General features: G+C 43.6%; 1 protein-coding gene across 3 annotated transcripts in view; it reads right to left on the minus strand.

Moving 5' to 3' along the window:
* The window catches only part of ACSL6 (acyl-CoA synthetase long chain family member 6), a 548,884-nt gene that overhangs the window by 501,671 nt on the left and 26,763 nt on the right, over window positions 1-20,450 (minus strand). The window contains exon 2 of one of the 3 annotated variants that reach the window (XM_086931552.1): window positions 19,021-19,052. The exons of the other annotated variants lie outside the window; for them this stretch is intronic. The gene's annotated coding sequence lies outside the window, so the exon portion shown is untranslated. The remainder of the gene's footprint in view (window positions 1-19,020; window positions 19,053-20,450) is intronic. 3 annotated transcript variants of the gene reach the window in all.

Raw genomic sequence — 20,450 nt, forward strand, 5'->3', positions numbered from 1 at the left:
ATTTTTTTACTCGTTTCAATAGCTTTTCATGCAACGTCTTCTTCGTCATTCGACCTTTGTGTTTTGTTGGAGTTAACCTGCATAGGGTCTGACCGGCCGTTAACGTCCTCGAGGTGCTCGGGTGTTTATAAATCAATAAGGAAAAACAAATACATCTGCCGCAGTGCACGCCAGTCTTCCACGTTGGTGCAATAAAGGTGAGGCACCAGGTTGCTTTACTTAGAGGATCCCCTCCTTCCCTACTAACCGTGGCTTGGCCTGCTTGTACGTCACGTGGAGGCAGAAGGTTCTCAGCGCTAGGCCCAGGGTTTGGAACTGTCCCCAGTGCAGGACTGCAAACCAAGATCAGAATTGATCTGTGGGGCTTGGTTGAAACTTTGTAGTCCACCCTGCTCGAGAGAAGACCCCAAGGCCCTAAGGAATAATTGAAGGTCCAACGTCTTTTGTAGAGCAAAGTGTTTTGGTTGCACTACATACACTGATGTGAAAAAAGAAAGTGCACACTCTTAAGTTGTTATGGTCTTACGTATTAAGACCTAATTGAACCTTATCTGCCTCATGTGGAAAACAACACACACACACACACACATATCATGTTTTTATAATTAAACAAAAAACCCATCCAACATGCAGAAGCCTCATTCTTGAAGAGCTGTAAATTGTCTTTCGGAAAGGAGGACATTAGTCCAGTGCCAAGCTACCAATGCCCTAGCAAGGCGTGACAATGCCATTGGTGACACCGAGGAACTCACACTGATCACTGATCATGGTGAATATCAATAAGAACCCAGCAGCACCAGAAGACAAGCATCAACCAGCATGCCACCAGCAGCTTGCAGTGTATCGGTTTCACTGCTTCAGGCCATGAAGACGGATTAGTAAATGGACCATATGCATTGAGACTAACACATCATGGAAGGGGCGCTGATGACGTAGGAAACATCTGGATATGACTGTGCAGGGAGAGTGGCGGCACCTTTGATATGAGGCTTCCAGTGAATGTTCCTTGCACGGTTAGGGTAGCCAAGGAGTTTTCTTTTGCATGCATGTGCTTATAGGATTTATACTTTTTTAAGAGTGATGGCTTTTCTGGATAATTTTTAGTAATAATCGTTTACCTTACAGGTATGGTGACTGTAACTATGTTGTTTTTATCCCATGTGTTCCTAAAAGCATCCAGTGACTAGGACAGCGCCATCACCGGGGTCTGAGGTCTCTAGAACCACAGACATATGTGAGTTTTTCATTCTAAGTCTATGACTGCTTTTCTAGGAATGATCATTAGGCCAGAGACTTCCAGGCAGCACAGCTGTCTAGTTGCAAAGCCACTGGGGACATGCTGAAAGGTTACCTAGGAAAGCATGTTTCCCATTACTTACCTCATTGACTCTATAGCTCACACTTTTCTTTGAGTTGTATTCATTAGCTTTATTTCTTTTAAACCGTCCAATATGTCTTGTCCCTCCTGTGGAGAATGGCCTTTTTAGCACTTCCCTGACCCGCTCCTTCTATTCTTCCACAAGTGCTCGCTTTCCGGGAACTCTCTTTTCGCAAGGCACCCCTTGTGCTTTCAGCTGTCTCCCTTTTATGCTAGTTCAGGTACTGTATTTCTTTGAAAATGATTCCTATGAAGATCGATTCAGCTCATGCCTGGCACTATGAATAACATCAGTCATGCAGGCCTGTGAGCATGCTGGAGTTCAGAAGGCAAATGAGCAATAAAGAGCCCTTTAAATATTATTTTTTTCTTGGCACAATTGCTGTGCGTTCAAAAACAGAGGTCAAGTGCCAGAATATGTCTTCTGGCAAATTGCTGTTTATTCTTTTAAAAGGGAAGTTTGATGTTTACTTTTCTTTCTTTGACTGCAAATTGCAACAACGCAACAAACTTACAGGGTGCAGGGAGCATGATAGGAAAGGCTGCATTTTTTAATAGCACCCAACTACATTTAAATACCTCTAAACTGTGGTTGATATTAGAAAAACTCGGGGTTGATTTAAACATTATTTATTATCTTAAACGTTTCTATAGTAACGCGTCGGCCCGCGTCCGCTATGGCCTTAGGGGAGAGTGCACAGACCAAATACCAATCAGGAGTGGGGTCAGGCAGGGTTGTGTCCTGGCCCCTTTCCTTTTTAACTTTTATATAAATGGATTGGAAGATGCCTTGTGCAAAGATAGTTTGGATCCCCCATTTGTAGGTGGTCGCCCAATACCAGCACTTTTGTACGCTGACGACGCTGTACTCATGTCACGCACTCAAGTGGGCTTACAGCGGGTGGTTGATAGCTTCTGCCGCTTCATGAATGAGCTAGGCCTGAAAGTCAATACTTCAAAGACTTTCACTATGTATTGTGGCAGACAAATTAAATCTAAGAGGCCAATTTTTATAGCGGGACAAAAGCTCGATTTCGCTAAACAGTTTTCTTATCTGGGGATACTTTTTGCCCAAAACGAGACGTGGTCCCAAGCTGTCTCTGCGAAAAAACTTGAGCTTACTAGATCAACCGCTGCTCTCAAAATCTTCTCAAGTAAATTAGGGACCAGACCTCCTGTAGAATTGATAAAAATATACAAAGCCAAATGTGTAGCAGGTGCTACCTATGGTAGTGGGGTCTGGGGTTTTGCAAATTCTTCACCTATTCAGGTTGCTGAAAACTCCTTTTTAAAATATATATTGGCACTCCCCAAAAGCTCTTCCAATTTTAACTGTCACTCTGAATTAGGCCTGTGTTATATCTCAGACCTGATTAAAATAGAGCCAGTGCTGTTGTGGCACAGACTCTGGACTCAAGAGGCAACACATTTAAACAGAGACGTTCTAACAGACATTTTGAAATTGGAAGGTGCCACAAAAATACTTTGGGTGAAGTATGTTTTTAACTTCTTGAAAGATATTGGGAGAGAGGAATATTTCTCGAATCCCACAGATATCTCAGAAATTTCACGGAAAGATTTGAAGAAGCAGTGTTTAGCCCTTTTAGATTCCCACCGGGTTGCTGCGGAGGTCTTAAAACCCTCTGTTCAGCAGCACCAATTGGTTTTAGCAACTTTTAAGATTCAGCCCTATCTAATCTATGTAACTAATAACTATGAGCGCTTCTTACTCTCACGCTTTAGATTTAATATCTTCCACAGATTGGTCAGTTTTCCTACGATCAATAACTGGACGCACAATCTACCATGTTGTCCCTGTGATAATGTCTCCTCCCAGAGTACCATTCATGTATTTCTATTTTGTAAATTGTATCATGAAATGAGGAAAAATGTTCTATTGCCATTTTTAAGAGTACTAGAACTTCGTCATTGCCGTGCGGCGATGATTAGTATGCAAGCGTTAGATAATCATGTATCTGTAGCAACAACGACCTTGTACCTAAGGAATGTGATGATCATCAGGAAACGTATGACTACATAACTGCACTTTAAAATTGTAATTGCATTTTAAAATCGTAAATGTCTTATTTATGAATCCAATGAATTATTGTATTTTAATATTTTTCTTTTATATTGTAATCTGTAATTTTTTACATGTACTTTTATGATTGCACACAACAATCGAATAAAGATATTTTGAATTGAATACCTGTAAATGAACTGTACAAATATTTTAGAAGAAAGCACAAATGAAGGGGGGAACCAGGTGCCATGGTGTAGGCAGCTCAGCACAGGAGCTCCTCCCCTCCACTCAGACCCCGGCTGCCCCGACACTTGCGCCTAACTACAGCTGCCTTTCCAACCGCATTGGCGAGGTGGGAGTCTTGAGGACACTGCTGGGTGGAGGGGGGGGGGGGGGGTTAGGGGGACTGTCAAACTGGCATGTGCATGGGCCCCAGGGTAAGCCAGTGCCTGCATTCCGGAGGCCGTGCCCAAGATGGCGGCCCCATATTCGCAGGGGTGCCTGGCCTTCAGTGGATTCCTTGACCCACTGAAGAGTCCAGATTGAATGAGCCTGCACCCCGTGCGGCCCTGGGGTTGTCAGGCAGCATTTTAGCGGGAGTCAGCCTGGGACCACTAGTCTCTCCACCTTCCTATTGATAGTGCAGCCATCACGCTGCTGCAGCAGTGGAGGAGAGGACTTCCCCTCCGAGAACACTGCCCCTCCAGGCAGAGCGGGGGCAGCTTGCTACACCATGGTGGGGGCCTTGCGACTGCCTTTGTGCCCCTGTCCCGGCATTTGGAGTAGCCCACCAATCTTGGTGCAAGGACAAATTGCCATATGTAAAAAGGTCCTGATACTGCACCTGTTATACCTCTTTGTGGCACTGCTGATTGAGCTCTCTAGATATTATTCCCCGGGAACTGGATAGTCCGCTTGCCAAATTATACTGGGGTGCATCCAGACGTAGGATGGCTCTTCAGAGACTTTGCTTACCAGTAAATGAGGGAGGGGGGGTTGGCTGCACCTGATTTCAAGTTACACTATATGGCTTCCCATCTGCAGTGGGTCGCTCGATGGAGATCGGCATTTGGGACGCAACAAACACTCATTAGCGGGATATGCCTGCAAAAACGCTTCCGATTCATATCCTGATGCGCCCCACTCCAGACTTGATGACCCTGAGGGTTGACTGTCCTGGTCCATGCAGTGTGGTATGCATGGACGAGGGCCCTTGTTTAAATTAATCCCGGTGGACTGTTGCGCCTTCTGTGAAAGGCCGCCACGGACGGCTTCAGTGTGCTGCTACCATCAGCAAATCGGTACATGGACATCGTACCGATGTGCTGCTGATGGTAGCAGCACACTGAAGCCGACCGCGGCGGCCTTTCACAGAACCCAGCGAGATCGCATCGCTTCACTAACGGTCAAGGCGCAACAGTCCACCGGGACTAATTTAAACAAGGGAACACCAACACTGCTATGGCTGTAGCGTGTTTAAACAGGAGCACCAGCCCTACAATAATCCCAAGCACGCATGGTGAAACATCTTGGTTCATCGAGCAAGTTGGTGTTTACAGAGTTACGGACATAAACTGTTTAAACATTAAAATGTTGGCAATTAGCAACTCAAGAAGCTAATAGTGGTGACTGTTTGTACTAAGCAGCAAATCCAGTGGTGCATTGAATAGACGCTAATGATGATTTTGAACCTTTTGAGCTCTGTCTAAAGTACTGGATTATGGGAAGTGTAGTTTTCTCCTACCCTTAAGCACGCATGCATGGGTTTGTAAGGTTGAACGCCTGACTAATTAGGTAACATCAATGAGGGAGGAGCCTGCAGTTGGGAAGTGGTGAAAAACTGGGCAGAATGACTGGGTGATTAATTATGCTGCGTCGCAAGATGAGGATAGACCGATTTCAAACACTGTGGCAGGTACGTTAATTTGAGAGATACGATTTTGAGTTTGGAGCTTAAAAACAGTTCTAGTGTGCTAGTGAAAAACTCGGATTCCTTAAAAAATGAGCGAGAGCATGAGCGTTTTTGTGCATGAATAACAAGATGTAAGGAAGGGTAAAGTTGGTGAAAACGTTTGAGCAATAATGCTATGCCAATATTAGGATTAGAAAACGGGGAGTTAGCGTTCGAGCTGTCACAGAGGAGCATTAATGGAGAAATATACATAGGAGTATGAGTTACATGCAATTAAGAGCTGTATTATTCAGGATTTAGTTACATTAGATGCACCACATGAACAATGTATTGAGTTTGTTAAATGCATTAGTATGACCAGCAAGATAACAGTAAATGTTTGATTGCTATTTACAGTTACCCCTGAAGAAGGGCTTTGACAGCCTGAAATGCATTGGGTCTTTTAATAAATACCGCCTTGGATGAAGTTGCATCAGTTCGTGTTTTTGCAAGAGGCCCGGAGGGCACACTAAAACATGGGAAACTATGGAAATGTCTAGAAAGAGGAATAGGTGGTGCACTGTGACTTTGTTTGTAGTTCTTAAGAGTTTTTGAAAGTTTTTTTTAGAAGGTTTTGGGTGCACTCATGGGTGGTGTTTCCGTCAAAACACGAATAGATTATAAGAACTTGTAGTGTACGCATAGAAATGCTAATACATCCCCTAGTGAGGCACTCCGTAGGTAATCATACAATGATTCAAAAGATTGCTGTCCAAAAAGTTGTTTGTTTATTCAACCAGGTTCATAGGTAATTTATTAGATGATATTAACATCATATCATTCCAATAAGTAGATCTCTTAAGTTAGAAGAATGAAAGTGAACTGCTCCAATGCATTTCGGGCGGGGGGCCCTTTGTCATGGAGTGCTGAAAGGAAGACGAGTCGGAATCAGGGTTACGGTAACAGAACATGGGAAAATTATTAATTAAGTGCCGATCAATCATAGTGCTCGGTGCTTGTGTGTAAACTGGTAAGAATGGTGAAAAAACGGGCGGTAGTGCCAAACTGTGAACTGAGGTGACAGTGAAAGGTGCGGGAAACGGAGGTCAGCGCGGGGCGTGAGTGGGATTTAAATCGGGTGAAGGAGGCGAAACAAAAGAGATAAACGCTTGCGCGTAGGTAAGCTAGCGGGTGCGGTTAAGGACTTACTTCATGTCTGTGATGGCAGTGTTCGCTACTTCAAAGGTTCAGGAACATAGCTCGTAGCTTGACGCTGTGGCGGTGTCAGTACGGGAGCGGAGTGATTTAAGGATCTTATCGGGTAGAGATGAAAAACGGACCAGGGTGCTAAGGGAATTAGAAACTGATAAGGGTCTAAAGGGTGGGGAAGGATACAAGGGGGCCATGATGGAACGGTGTGTGGGATGAAAATAAACAGTGTAACTGGCTGGTGCAGGGAATGACAGGGAATAAAGTAACATGGGAGAGGTGAAGCAGTTAAGAGCAATGCAAAACATGAATATACTAGTAGTTACAAGTAGCAACTATATTCGATCCGATCGTTGAGACCAAATGGTTTGAGTGTCTGTAAACGATACATCCATTCAAGTTCTCTTTTGAGAAGTGACTTGCGGTTGTCAGTTCCTTCTTTTTGGGTGACGGTTTCCAGGATGATAAATTGTAGTTGTACGATGGGGTGGCGAGCTTCCAAAAAATGCATGGCTATATTGGATTTCTCCTGTTTAAGTCGTATGTTGGATTTATGTTCGTTCATGCGTGTCTTAATTTTGCGCTCTGTTTTGCCTACGTACAGTTTACCACAAGGGCATTTCAAAGCATAAATCAGATTTGTGGAGTCGCATGTGGCGTTGACTTGAAGTTTGATTGCGTGACCCTTCATAGGATGTCTGATGATGTTACCCTTAATGATGCAGTTGCAATGATTGCAGTTGAGGCATGGTTGGGTTCCTTTGTAGTGTTTGGTGGTAGGCGTAGGTTTGGAAAGAATTTCTTTCATGTTCTTACTCCTGGTGTAGGCAAACAAGGGGGAACTCTAAAACATGTCCCGAAAATCGGGTTCCATTTGTAGGATCGGCCAATGCTTGAGTATGATTCTTTTATAGGTTGTGCTTGCCGTGGAATATTTGGAGACTAGGACCATGCGTTGTTCTGTTTTTTTAGGTGTTTTGGACAGACTCTCTTGTCTGGTGATTTTAGACACTCGGGTTTGGGCATCCTTTAGGATATGTTCAGGGTAACCTCTATCAAGGAAGCGGTCGTGCATTTCCTTGATGCGGTTGTCCAAAGTCTGTTCATCCGATACTATGCGTTTGACACGCAACATTTGAGAGAACAGCAAATGTTTTTTGAGAGATCCCTGGTGGAAGCTAGTGTAGTGTAAAGTATTGTTGCGGTCGGTGTTTTTTCTGTGAAGGTCAGTGATGAGACCGTTTTGAGTGACTTTGATGTTGACGTCTAGAAACGTGTTTTCTCTATCGCTGATTTGCCAGGTAAGTTGGATGCGTTCATCCTTAGTATTGAGTTCATGCAAAGAGAATCTTTGGAGTCCGTCCACATTATGAACAAGTCGTCGATATATCTGACGTACATTTTGATTTTCTCATTGAAGGTGGTATTGGCATATATATGTAGTTTTTCAAAATTTTCCATGTAGATGTTGGCATATGTGGGAGCAGCACAGTTTCCCATAGCCATTCCAGATAGCTGAAGGTACCATTTGTTGTCTTCTTGGAAATAACTATGGTATAAGGTGTATACCATAAGTTCCATTAGGAAAGATTGCATTTGTGAGTCAATGTCACTATTGAGAAGGGCTTGTTCAATGGCATCGATTCCTCCCTGATGGGGGATCGACGTATATGAGGAGATGACATCAGCTGTGCATAGTATGAGCGGGTCGCAACAATACTTTACACTACACTAGCTTCCACCAGGGATCTCTCAAAAAACATTTGCCGTTCTCTCAAATGTTGCGTGTCAAACGCATAGTATCGGATGAACAGACTTTGGACAACCGCATCAAGGAAATGCACGACCGCTTCCTTGATAGAGGTTACCCTGAACATATCCTAAAGGATGCCCAAACCCGAGTGTCTAAAATCACCAGACAAGAGAGTCTGTCCAAAACATCTAAAAAAACAGAACAACGCATGGTCCTAGTCTCCAAATATTCCACGGCAAGCACAACCTATAAAAGAATCATACTCAAGCATTGGCCGATCCTACAAATGGAACCCGATTTTCGGGACATGTTTCAGAGTCCCCCCGTGTTTGCCTACACCAGGAGTAAGAACATGAAAGAAATTCTTTCCAAACCTACACCTACCACCAAACACTACAAAGGAACCCAACCATGCCTCAACTGCAATCATTGCAACTGCATCATTAAGGGTGACATCATCAGACATCCTATGAAGGGTCACGCAATCAAACTTCAAGTCAACGCCACATGCGACTCCACAAATCTGATTTATGCTTTGAAATGCCCTTGTGGTAAACTGTACGTCGGCAAAACAGAGCGCAAAATTAAGACGTGCATGAACGAACATAAATCCAACATACGACTTAAACAGGAGAAATCCAATATACAACTTAAACAGGAGAAATCCAATATAGCCATGCATTTTTTGGAAGCTCGCCACACCATCGCACAACTACAATTTATCATCCTGGAAACCGTCACCCAAAAAGAAGGAACTGACAACCGCATGTCACTTCTCAAAAGAGAACTTGAATGGATGTATCGTTTACAGACACTCAAACCATTTGGTCTCAACGATCGGATCGAATATAGTTGCTATTTGTAACTACTAGTATATTCATGTTTTGCATTGCTCTTAACTGCTTCACCTCTCCCATGTTACTTTATTCCCTGTCATTCCCTGTACCAGCCAGTTACACTGTTTATTTTCATCCCACACACCGTTCGATCATGGCCCCCTTGTATCCTTCCCCACCCTTTAGACCCTTGTCAGTTTCTAATTCCCTTAGCACTCTGGTCCGTTTTTCATCTCTACCCGATAAGATCCTTAAATCACTCCGCTCCCGTACTGACACCGCCACAGCGTCAAGCTACGAGCTATGTTCCTGAACCTTTGAAGTAGCGAACACTGCCATCACAGACATGAAGTAAGTCCTTAACCGCACCCGCTAGCTTCCCTACGCGCAAGCGTTTATCTCTTTTGTTTCGCCTCCTTCACCCGATTTAAATCCCACTCACGCCCCGCGCTGACCTCCGTTTCCCGCACCTTTCACTGTCACCTCAGTTCACAGTTTGGCACTACCGCCCGTTTTTTCACCATTCTTACCAGTTTACACACAAGCACCGAGCACTATGATTGATCGGCACTTAATTAATAATTTTCCCATGTTCTTTTACCGCAACCCTGATTCCGACTCATCTTCCTTTCAGCACTCCGTGACAAAGGGCCCCCCGCCCGAAATGCATTGGAGCAGTTCACTTTCATTCTTCTAACTTAAGAGATCTACTTATTGGAATGATATGATGTTAATATCATCTAATAAATTACCTATGAACCTGGTTGAATAAACAAACAACTTTTTGGACAACAATCTTTTGAATCATTGTATGATTACCTACGGAGTGCCTCACTAGGGGATGTATTAGCATTTCTATGCGTACATTACAAGTTCTTATAAACTATGGAAATGTCACATTATTTCTACGTGTGGCTGTAATTGAGTAAACTGGTGGTATAAGACAAACATGGAGTACATGGTGTATAAGGAGTACAGTGGTAAAGGGTGCGAATGGGCGCTAAACATGTGCAAACAGCAGTGCGACCGGAAGTGGGGCGTAATGCTGCCCCACACTATGTTGTTGCTGCTAATGCAGTGGCACCCTCACACTTAGAACCAAGCACCCTGCCTTAAGGATTGATAAGGCCTGCTATAGGGGGGAGTTATAGGTTTTTAGTGCAGTAACCCCAGATATAGGAAACCTATATCTGCAGTAAGTGGTGGTAGAACCGGCTTACACAGGCTGCAATGGCAGGACTGTAGGTACAGTTGGAAGGGTCTCCATGGGTGGCATAATACATGCTTCAGCCCATGGGGGACCTCTGTGGTACCTATGCCCTGGGTACCTTAGTACCATATACTAGGGACTGATAAGATTATCCCAGTATTCAATCTGGGATGTACCCAAGTACTTACCGCAACAATTTAAGGGAGAGAGCAGATAGACTGGGGTCCAGATTATCAGGATCCCAGTCAGATTAGTCCAACACAGCTTAGCACCAGGCAAAAAGTGGGGGTAGCTATGCAGAAAGATCCTACCATCCTACAATTTGCTACACTTGTTTTTTGTGTGACACATGGGTTTTTCACAATCCCTAGAATTTCAGTGGTATAACATTAATGGCAGAACCACCACTCGGAAAATTGTGCCAGCACCACCTGCACATCTTTTCATCAATCCTGTTTCTACGTAGGTCCTGAAGGAAGCAGCGCACCATAATTAAATACCATTTGCTCAAATATCTGGTACGCAGTTCCCAGCATGTTACTTCTGTGGTAAATGTTAACACGAAAATGTTGAAAAAGACTAGTCTTCATCAATTGAGCATATATACAGATTACTGTATTACCATCTGTAATTCACACCTGATAGAAACATAGCAGATGCTAATAGGACCCACTGACCAACAGTGCTTGGACACAGAAGACTTTACACAATATTTTAAAAATACAGTGATCTAATCAAAAGCAATAAAGGATAATTACTTTAAACTATTTATTAAGCTGTTCATCACTTTATACTTTGACATTCGGAGTTTGATATCATTTGGGGCGGCGTGGGGAGCAGGGTCATTGAGTCTCTGAGGTTAATGGAAGTGTATTGTTGATGTTGAGAGAGATTTAAAATATATTATTGACGTTGACCATGACGATGGAGGAGGGTGGAATTTCGGTGTGATAATTGACATGTGTTGTGGGTGTCACTATCGTGAGGTCATCCCGGATAAGGATGTAAACCTGACCCAGTAGTTGGGACTCTTCGAGGCATCATGATTTTGGGACAGGAATTATGGACGAGGAGCTTCTGCTGATTCGATTTCATATTTGGTAGACACGAAATACAAAACCGAAGTCCAAGTTTTCTTTCAGTTTGAACTCAGCTATAAATATTGAACAAGCATTGCCAACACCTACTGGATGGTCCTTTTTATAAAAATTAACTATTCTCTCTCAATAAATGGGTGTATGCCCAGATGTGGGTCATTGCTCATTGTACCACTTAAACCAAGCTACACCTGACTGAAGAGGGCCAGCTAGGCCAAATCAGGTCTTGGGTTGCTTGTGTTCTTGTTCAAAGATCAACGAGGACCTGGCTTGGCAGCTGGGGGGGTACTGTTTATTTTGGAGCCGGACCAAAGCTGGTTTGCATATGGTTGTGTCTAATCTGAGGTGGGATTGTGGATGAAAGAATGATGGACTGGATGTGTTTCTAGATAACTACTGAGGTATGGTTCGCCATTTTGCATTCCTGTATATGAAACATGAATGCTGTCAATGTATATTATATGTAAAAGCCAAAATGTGAAACAAGACAGATAGATACTTAGAAATTAAAGATCGCCCTCTAAGAAAGCTGTGTTCAATTTTAACAACATCAATGTCTTTAAAAAAAAATTACAGAGCATGGACTAGGTTAGCACCACGTCACGTGGCACTCCCTGTTTTTACAATATGTTTAGCTCTTCAGAGAGCAGGGAGTTTCTGGAGCCTGCACAAGAGTGTCGTTTTGGGGTGCAAAACCTGGAACCCCATGGCTTTCATCAATAATGGTGTAGCTTGCACAGGCAGTCAGCCCAGAACGCCGAGCAGGCCAGGCGAGGCTCTCTAACCTCAACTGTTTTGTGAAGGAGAGCTGGGGCCAGATGTAGGACCATTGGTTTTTGCGACTCGCAATTTGCGAGTCGCAAAAGCCAATGTACAACAGTGTCAGAGACAATGTTAGCGATTCCCAAATGCGATCGCAAAACGCGAGGCTCATGAATATTAATGAGCCACCCGCAATTAGCGACCCCATTGGGAATGGCTGGCCCTCCCAGGTATGGTGGCCTGCTGGGCTCAGCAGAACTTCATGTCTGGGACTGATTTTCTATAAAGCAGTTTTTTTTAAATGCGTCTCGTTTTCCTTTAAGGATTCAACGTTTTCGTTTCATTTTTTCAGGGCAGGTAGTGGTCCCTGGGCCCGCTCCCTGCCCTTACAAAATATTTTTAGAGCCACTCACAAAGGGGGAAGGGCTCCATTCCCACCCTCTTGAAGAGGGAGGTAAATTGCGAGTGCTTCGCAAAACATTCATACATGGATTGTAATTTGCTATTAGGAAGGGACCACCCTTTCCTAATAGCGAGTGGCAAAACACTATTTTGCTAGTCGCAATTTTTGCGACTCGCAAAATAGTGTTAGTACATTGGCCATGTAGGTTTTTGCATGCGCAAACCTGTTTTCGCATGCAAAAACTGGTCGTACATCTGGCCCCTGATGCCTTGAACAGATGCCGACTCCCCAAGGACAGTAGCAGCAGCACAGAGGATGCACATGACTCTTTAAGAATTGTGTCTGCTTGGTGTCATGGAAGCACAGAGGACATGCATAGCAGACAGAGGGCGGGCAGGACGATAAAAACCCTGTCTGTTCTCTGAAGACATTCCCACCCCTTGCCACTCACCTTACCCTGTACGCCTTCCTTTTGGCTGCTGAAAAGCTCAGGGAGAGATAGAAGCTTGGTATTATTTTCTCCTAATGCTTCTACATCATACAAAGAACGGGTAGCAACATGCTGAAGGTGTGGGCTACGGGGGAACCAAAGCTCATGGGCCCCCCAGGCCTATCTGTGCCTACCACATCAGGCTAGTGGCAGAACCTCAAGGGTTCAGATACATAAGCTCACTGCTTCTCTCTTCACCAGTAAAAGCCCTTCACTAACCCCTTCAGATATATAGGTAGGTCTGGTATTGGAGGTGGGCCAGCAGCACCTAAGAAGGCGGTATTTATCTACCAAGGGCACCACTCTTAGAGATCAGCAAGGGTCATGGGCTGAAGATCACACATTGCGTTATATGCGACTCAGCAGGTGAAGCAAACGAGCTCCTTGAGTGCACTACCCAGAGCACATATGATGCACAAGTTCAAGAATTTCACCAAAGCTCCTTTCCCAGATGGATGAGGTTTCAGGCAATGTTGGACGGTCGCAACTCCTGAGCAGAGAAGAGCATCACACACGGCGTGGTGGGCATGGCCATGGGGCTGTAGTTAAGAAAGCGGTACTGCCCTGTAAGGAGAGTAAGCAGTGCTGAACTTTCACCACTAGCAGATTTCAGAGCATCATGAGCAATGCTGTATGTGTTATCACGCACCCATGGTGCATAGCAAACAGCATAACAAATTGCACCCAGCACAGCGCTAGTCTCAGCAGGAGCCATTCAGCGAAGCTCACAGCAGCACCAGACATGAAGCACAGGCCATGCATACTGCTCTGGGCATCACAGCATGATCCGCCCACAAACTAAGTTCATGTCAGATCTCCTTACAGCTCAATTGTGCCCGGTATGCTGAGACACCAAAGCTGCATGCTACAACTCGTGGTGACCCGGAAGTGAGGGATGGCTTATGCCAGTCTGTGATCACCTGCTTCTGGACTGCTCACACCGGCTAAGGGGGGAATAGTGAAACAGAAGGTATGCTACGATTAATGTGCTAAAAAGCACTGCAGTATAATTGTGCTGAAACTAACAGGAGGCCACTCTCAATAACTACATAACCATTGTGTTCTCTTAGAATCTTCTCTATTTTCAGATGTTGCAATTAATAAGAGCCAGCACCATTACAATATGGTCGCCTCTGTCCAGCACTTGGAAAATATGTCAAAATGGCAATGAGTAGTTCCTTAAAGTTCAATTAAAGACAAAAGAAAGACAGAGGATTGTCTGTATTATCTTTGGATAACAGTGCAAAAACGACCCAAGTCCAGGAAACAAAAAATGCTATGGATTAGTGCTCTTAGAAAGGTGCCTTTCCCAAGGAAAACCAACAAAAAGCTGCATAAGAAACAAAATGTTTACTTGAAGTATTTTGTAGATATATGTGAATACTTGTAAAATCGTGTTGTGACAAATATAGTGCATTAAAAAAGTTATTTACATCAAATGTGTTGGAAGAAATGTTTTCAGAATGAATGTCTCCTCCATTAATTTCTCCTGCAAATGAAAGCACTCCCTTGGAAACAGAATTATATACCTAAATGCCAATAATACAGAGACACAGAGAGATAGATTGAGAGAGAGAGACAGAGAGGGATTCGCCTCTGGGCATGGTCCAATTTGTGATCGACGCTCTCTCAAAACAATGGCTGAAGGGGGTAGACCTCACCAGAGCTGTCCAAAAATGAAATCAAGCATCCTACGAGTTTTACTTTGCTGAAGGGAAGATTCTTTCGGATTGAATGTTGTCAGAAGTATTCGTTTCCTTTGCGAGTGTATCACAGAAAAACACACAAATATGTGAAAATTGTAAAAAGCATCTTCAGGGGCGCTGCACACTAAAGATTGCAAACCTGCCTCGTGCTCTCCCCGCTCCACAATAGCGAGCTGTTAACCTGTCAGTCAGTCGTTTATTTCAAGGTCCCCTCAACAAAGCCAGCTCCGCGGGTTATTATGTGATGAACATCTGAGTCATGCTTCCATTAATTGCGTTTGAAATACAAGGTTCAGAGACTAATAAGGCGCTATGGTGAAAAAGGGTATTTATAGAATTAGCGAAGACACTCTATCAGGGACACGAGCACCGCTGCGCGAGAGGCCTGTGGTGACGTCATAGCGTGACGGGAGCGCGAGGTGGCCTTGCAGGGGAGCCAGGTGTGTTATATTACACGGTGCTAATATTAATGGAGTCTGGGCTCCGTCAGCGCAGCCTGGAGCGGGTAACCACAGCAGCAGTGAATCCGCCGCCTCTCCCGGTGCTCCTGCTGCAGCAGACGAAACAGAACCCAGCAGGAGTACAAAGTGCAAACACGAACACTCAAACGTGCATGCAGAGTGCGGAAATACAAACTACAGGAAGAGGTTGCAAAGGTGAAAACTGTCCAAATAAAGAGCATACACATCTCTAGCTACTGAATAATTGGCGTGCACCTCATCCTCCACCGGGCTCTTGAATTCAGCCATGCAGTCGAGTCACATTGGTTATTTAACCCAGTCATTCAGTTCACCACAAGGTCGGAAATTTGCTTGGTTGGACTTTTAAATTTTTACCAAGTAGAAATTTTGGTTGTAGATATGTGGTCTTTACTTTTCCCGTGCACTTTCGAGCCTTTAGCTTTGTAGTCTCTGCTGCTGCTGAAGTCTGCAGGAGAGGACCCCAGCAGCTGGGTTCGGAAGATGCTGCTGGTGTTATTGCCATGATCCCTGATAATGCTGGGATTGGGAAGGCGGCATGCCATGCCCAGGATATCACCTTGGGTTGGCCATGTTTCTTCTGGAGTAGGCCGCAGCACACATTGAACACTTCCAGCTTATGGGTGTGGCGGTACTGTCTTGTGGCACTCCTGATGAAGGCACTCATGGTGCTGAAACGCGCGTCGAGAATTGACATCCCACAGCCACTTTTGCACTAGTCCTTGTTTTAATGTTTCTAGTATCATAATATTGTATTTTTGATTGTTTGATATTATACTGTTTTCTAAACCATCATTATCAATCATGAATGTATAATACTAATTGTATAATAGATTTAACTTTCAAACCCATTCTCAATATGCATTTCCTCACCCTTTTTAACAAATATGTGAATAAAATCAAACTTTGTACATTTTAACAAACCATCTCTATTTACACTGAGTTCTTTATTATCAGTTGCTTTTTTTCCAATGAAAAAATGTTGATGTAATGTTTATCGACTGAACTGTCTAGGAATTTTGTTTACAATTGTGGTACTGTCCATGAACAGCCCTTTCTCACCAATGTCTACCTCACAGCACTCCCAGAATGAGGACCCATGATCCCTACCCATTGTCGATTACAAACATGCGAAGGAAAGAAACACTTGCAATATTCTCCAGGAATGCAGACTGGATCCACCTCAATGTATAGAATAGCTCAAATCATATTTTTACCCTACTATCTTTAACATAACAGCACAGAAAAAGACTACATAATTGACTTAGAAACTGTACCTAAAACTGAAAAATCACAAACCCTAATGTGCCAAATCATCCACCAAAGTCAGAAGTAATGACAATATAATAAGTAAGGATTGCCTAAAACGCGATATTCAGGGAGGTGCGCCTTATATCGTTTTTGGGTTTCAATACTTTGATATTGGATTCATTCCAAATGAAAAATAATAATATTTACTGTTGTACATCTGGTTTGGAAGTTACCAAACAATGAGTGATTGGACTGAAGTTCAGGCAGAGCAGTTAGGAGTTGGGGAGGGGAGGTGAGGAGTGGGGGGACTACATGGACCAGAAGTGCATTCACAACTTAAAACTACCCGCTCACCAAGGGCTACAGGACCTTTAGCATGCTATGTTTGTTACATGTAGACCTTTTGACGACGAATCAACACTCGTATTAAAAAGTTCTGAAGCCATTTCATCAACATCTTGAATTAAGATAATAACCTGGAAATAAATATGAACTTGGTGCAACGCGTTCAACAACATAGATGCTTACAAAATGACTGCTTGTGTTACTTACGCTACTCTATTCCTAAGATCAGTGTGTGGGTCAGGTATCACTGACCTTCCAAGTTTGAGGCATCATCTTTCCTTACTTGACGCATTTCAGATAGGAAATGTCATTGGGTGTGACTGCAAGAAAATAAATGACAACTCACTCCCTTTCTGCCTCTGCATATCAAAATGGCCGCTGGTCACTGACTGTATTTCTGCCTTTTGATCCAAAACTATTGATGAATGTTTGATATTATGTCTCAAGACCCGATGTTGACCCCACCTGTTGTAGCGGGTCTTATTAGTGTTAGACTCTAAACATATCTCAAGAGGGAGCCAAGCATCCCAATGCTTCCTTCTTCCTCTTGTCCTAACTCGGCTTGCAGTACTCACTTCAAAACCTTTCATCTTAGAATAGCTTCTTCTTGCTCATTCCATCAAAGACTTGGATGTCAATTAGGTGTAGCTAGGGTTAGCAGCTATTTCAGACTGACATACTCGTTAGAGGCCCTAGTACTGCCCTGAAGTGGGACGATCACAGTGGCAGGAACAGAGAGTAAAGAGAGCTCTTAAAGTCAGCGGTGGCTCCTCCGCAATGGAGGAGGAGCGTTGCCCCACTAGCTCCGAGCCAGCAGCTGAAAAATAATATTTTATTATAACTTCGCTTTTTTGGTGCTGGCTCAACCATGCGTATGTAGGGAGGGGCCAGGCCATGAGAGGGAGGAGGAATGAAGTGCTATGTTCACTCCTAAGTGTGTATGTCTGTTTGACTGGCCGTCTTAGCAAATCAAATTTAGATTTCTCCTCCCAGCTTTATTTTACAGCTGGGTGGAGAAACGGCACAGACTCCCTGTGCCTGAGCGGAACATCAATCCAGCCCGCTCAGACCAATCCCAGAGCTGCTCTCATAGTATGACAGCAGCGTTTGGATTGGATGGGGAGTCTGTCCCAGGGACTGCCGGGAGCAGCAGAAGAACTGAGGAGCACCGACGCGCAAGGCGGCCGGCAGGATCAGGTGTGTTTTTTTCAAATTAAATTAAACCCTCCCCCCGACTCCCCTCTCTGCCGCCACCCTGCCATCCCCCCACTGCATATTGACAGTAGCCGCAACTGCTTAAAGCGAGGATTACTTTCTTTAGTTTGTACTCCTTGCCCTTCGCGCACCCCCTTAAAAGCAAATAGAAGTGTGTTGAGGGGTTAGTAGTGTGTCACAGGGCCAAATCTTAGACGTCATTAGAGGGTCAAAATGTGCATAATTTCACTTCTCATACCGCTGAGATTTGGCTGAACCAACGTCCATGCCACAGACCCTCTCCACTAAGCAGGCCAAAAGCATGAACCTCTTCTCTGTGATAGAATTACGTGCAACATTACAAGCCCCCTGCACAAGAAATAACATGACATAGTGACATAGAATACTGAGGTAGCACACAAAGAAAACCACACAACAGAAAGCAGCAGCATAGTTTACTCTTTAAAAAAACTGGACTGTGAGTCCACTAGAGGTCAGAAAAACGACACAGACAGAGTACGGCAAAACAGCACGATGGACGATATGGCGTACAAAGCATGTGCATACTAAAATGGTAGCAAAGTCTGTAAACAAAATAAAAAAGCAAAAAGCCTTGATTAAAAATATTGGTGATGTCTAAATTTTTTCAGTGTGTCAGTGGCACACCAATACAATAATGGAAATGGTGCATTATAGTACATGCTGTCAATCTATGAAAAAGACCGCTGAGAAAAAACCTTTTCCAGCAGATATGCCTTTTATTTGTCTGTCTATGCCATTTTACCATTACATTTGAATAGTTTTTTTCACATTAGTGTGTGTTATTTTAAATGGTTAAACCGTTTAAGGTGTATAATTGATTTTTAGGCAAACCAACACAAATTGATACTGAGTCTTGCGCCTGCGTGGTGTGACAACGAATAGCCAGAACAGCACAATGATTGCGAAGGGGTTCACGTGAGAGTACAGAACTCTAAGTGTCAGAGTACCAACCTGAACTCCTGTTTACTCGGAGGCTATTTCAGCTGTTAATAAAAAAAAACAAATAATAGGTCATGCAATAAAAAGCCAAGATAAAACTATTGCACTGCAATGTAATAACAGTAAAACAAACAGAATCAAGGGAGATTGAATCTATTAACGGCACCTCAGATCATGTTTCGGCTTTCTCAAATGGACGGTTTGGTCTACTACTTGTTTTTATGAAACAGAGCATGTCTGTTTTTGCAAAGCAATTGCGGTTAGGTTATATTTGGGTATGCAGTAGTCATTATTTGAGTAAAGCTATAAACTGCACTCATTCTGACTTCTAAAATAAAGACCGGAAAATGCAGAATACAGATATTAAGTTTATAAAGATCATTCAGAGGAGATGGCGAATCTGGATGTAATACCGTAAAGTAGTAATAACATTATCACTAGGTACTACCTGCCGATTTAGACATTTGTGCAGATACCCAGGGAATGGCCTGCAGTAGGTGTGGTAACAATGTCTGTATTCCCCCCCCCCCCCCTCGTGTTACCCCTTAGTTTTCACTAGTCTTAAGGTTGTGAAAGCATTCCCAGTATTTACGTGAAAAAGGTTATTAATTTCACATTTTTGTTACAATGGCAGGTCAAAAATGTGCATTAAAACTGCTGGTACGCATTTGCCGCTACTATAGCAGCGCGAATGAGGAAGTGTGTTAAAATAAAGACTCACAAAAACATTGTCATAACCGTCCGGCATTTGCCCCCAGACGTGCTAGAACTGTCCTCAGGATAATATTTTACCTAGGCTCAGCAATTGGAGGGAAGTTATTTTTGGGAGTTTTTGAGACTTTTTATGTAGCTTTTTCCTCCCCGCACAAGGCCTCATTTAGAGACTGGGACTAACTTTCCGTCTGGCAAAAATTGGTGCATGCCCTGTCACCCAATAGATCGAATTCCCACCTAATTTTAAGGTCGGGCAATAGCAGTTCACCTGCCCACAGAGCATTGGAAGGAAAACCGTCATGGTGGGACATAATTTGCATCTCGAACAGAGATGATGCCAGAAGGCACCATATTTAGGGCTCTCCAACTTTTTTTTTTCGTGTATTGAAATCATAAAAAAAAGTCACCTCTGTCTGCCATATGCTGGGAGAAAACCGCCAGAGCACTAGAGACATTTTTTAAAATGTTTTTTTCAAAACAACCTGTTGCCCAGGGGTTTGCCTGTGGAAATTGCAAACAAGCATTGGCAATGTTGATGGGTCTGCCTTTAAAGGAATGTTGTATGTATAGGAATATGAAGCATTACTAGTAAATAGCATGGGAATGGAAATGCATTTGTGTGGAAGCTAAGAACTGTGGAATAATATTGGTGTAGATTAAAAGGTCAGATGAAGGTTGCACCATCAAGCCGGACCTCAAAATCTATATAGGTTAATGACTGACCTTCC

This window comes from Lissotriton vulgaris, chromosome 7 (genome assembly GCF_964263255.1).
Source record: "Lissotriton vulgaris chromosome 7, aLisVul1.2, whole genome shotgun sequence".
In the NCBI taxonomy this organism is placed as follows: domain Eukaryota; kingdom Metazoa; phylum Chordata; class Amphibia; order Caudata; family Salamandridae; genus Lissotriton; species Lissotriton vulgaris.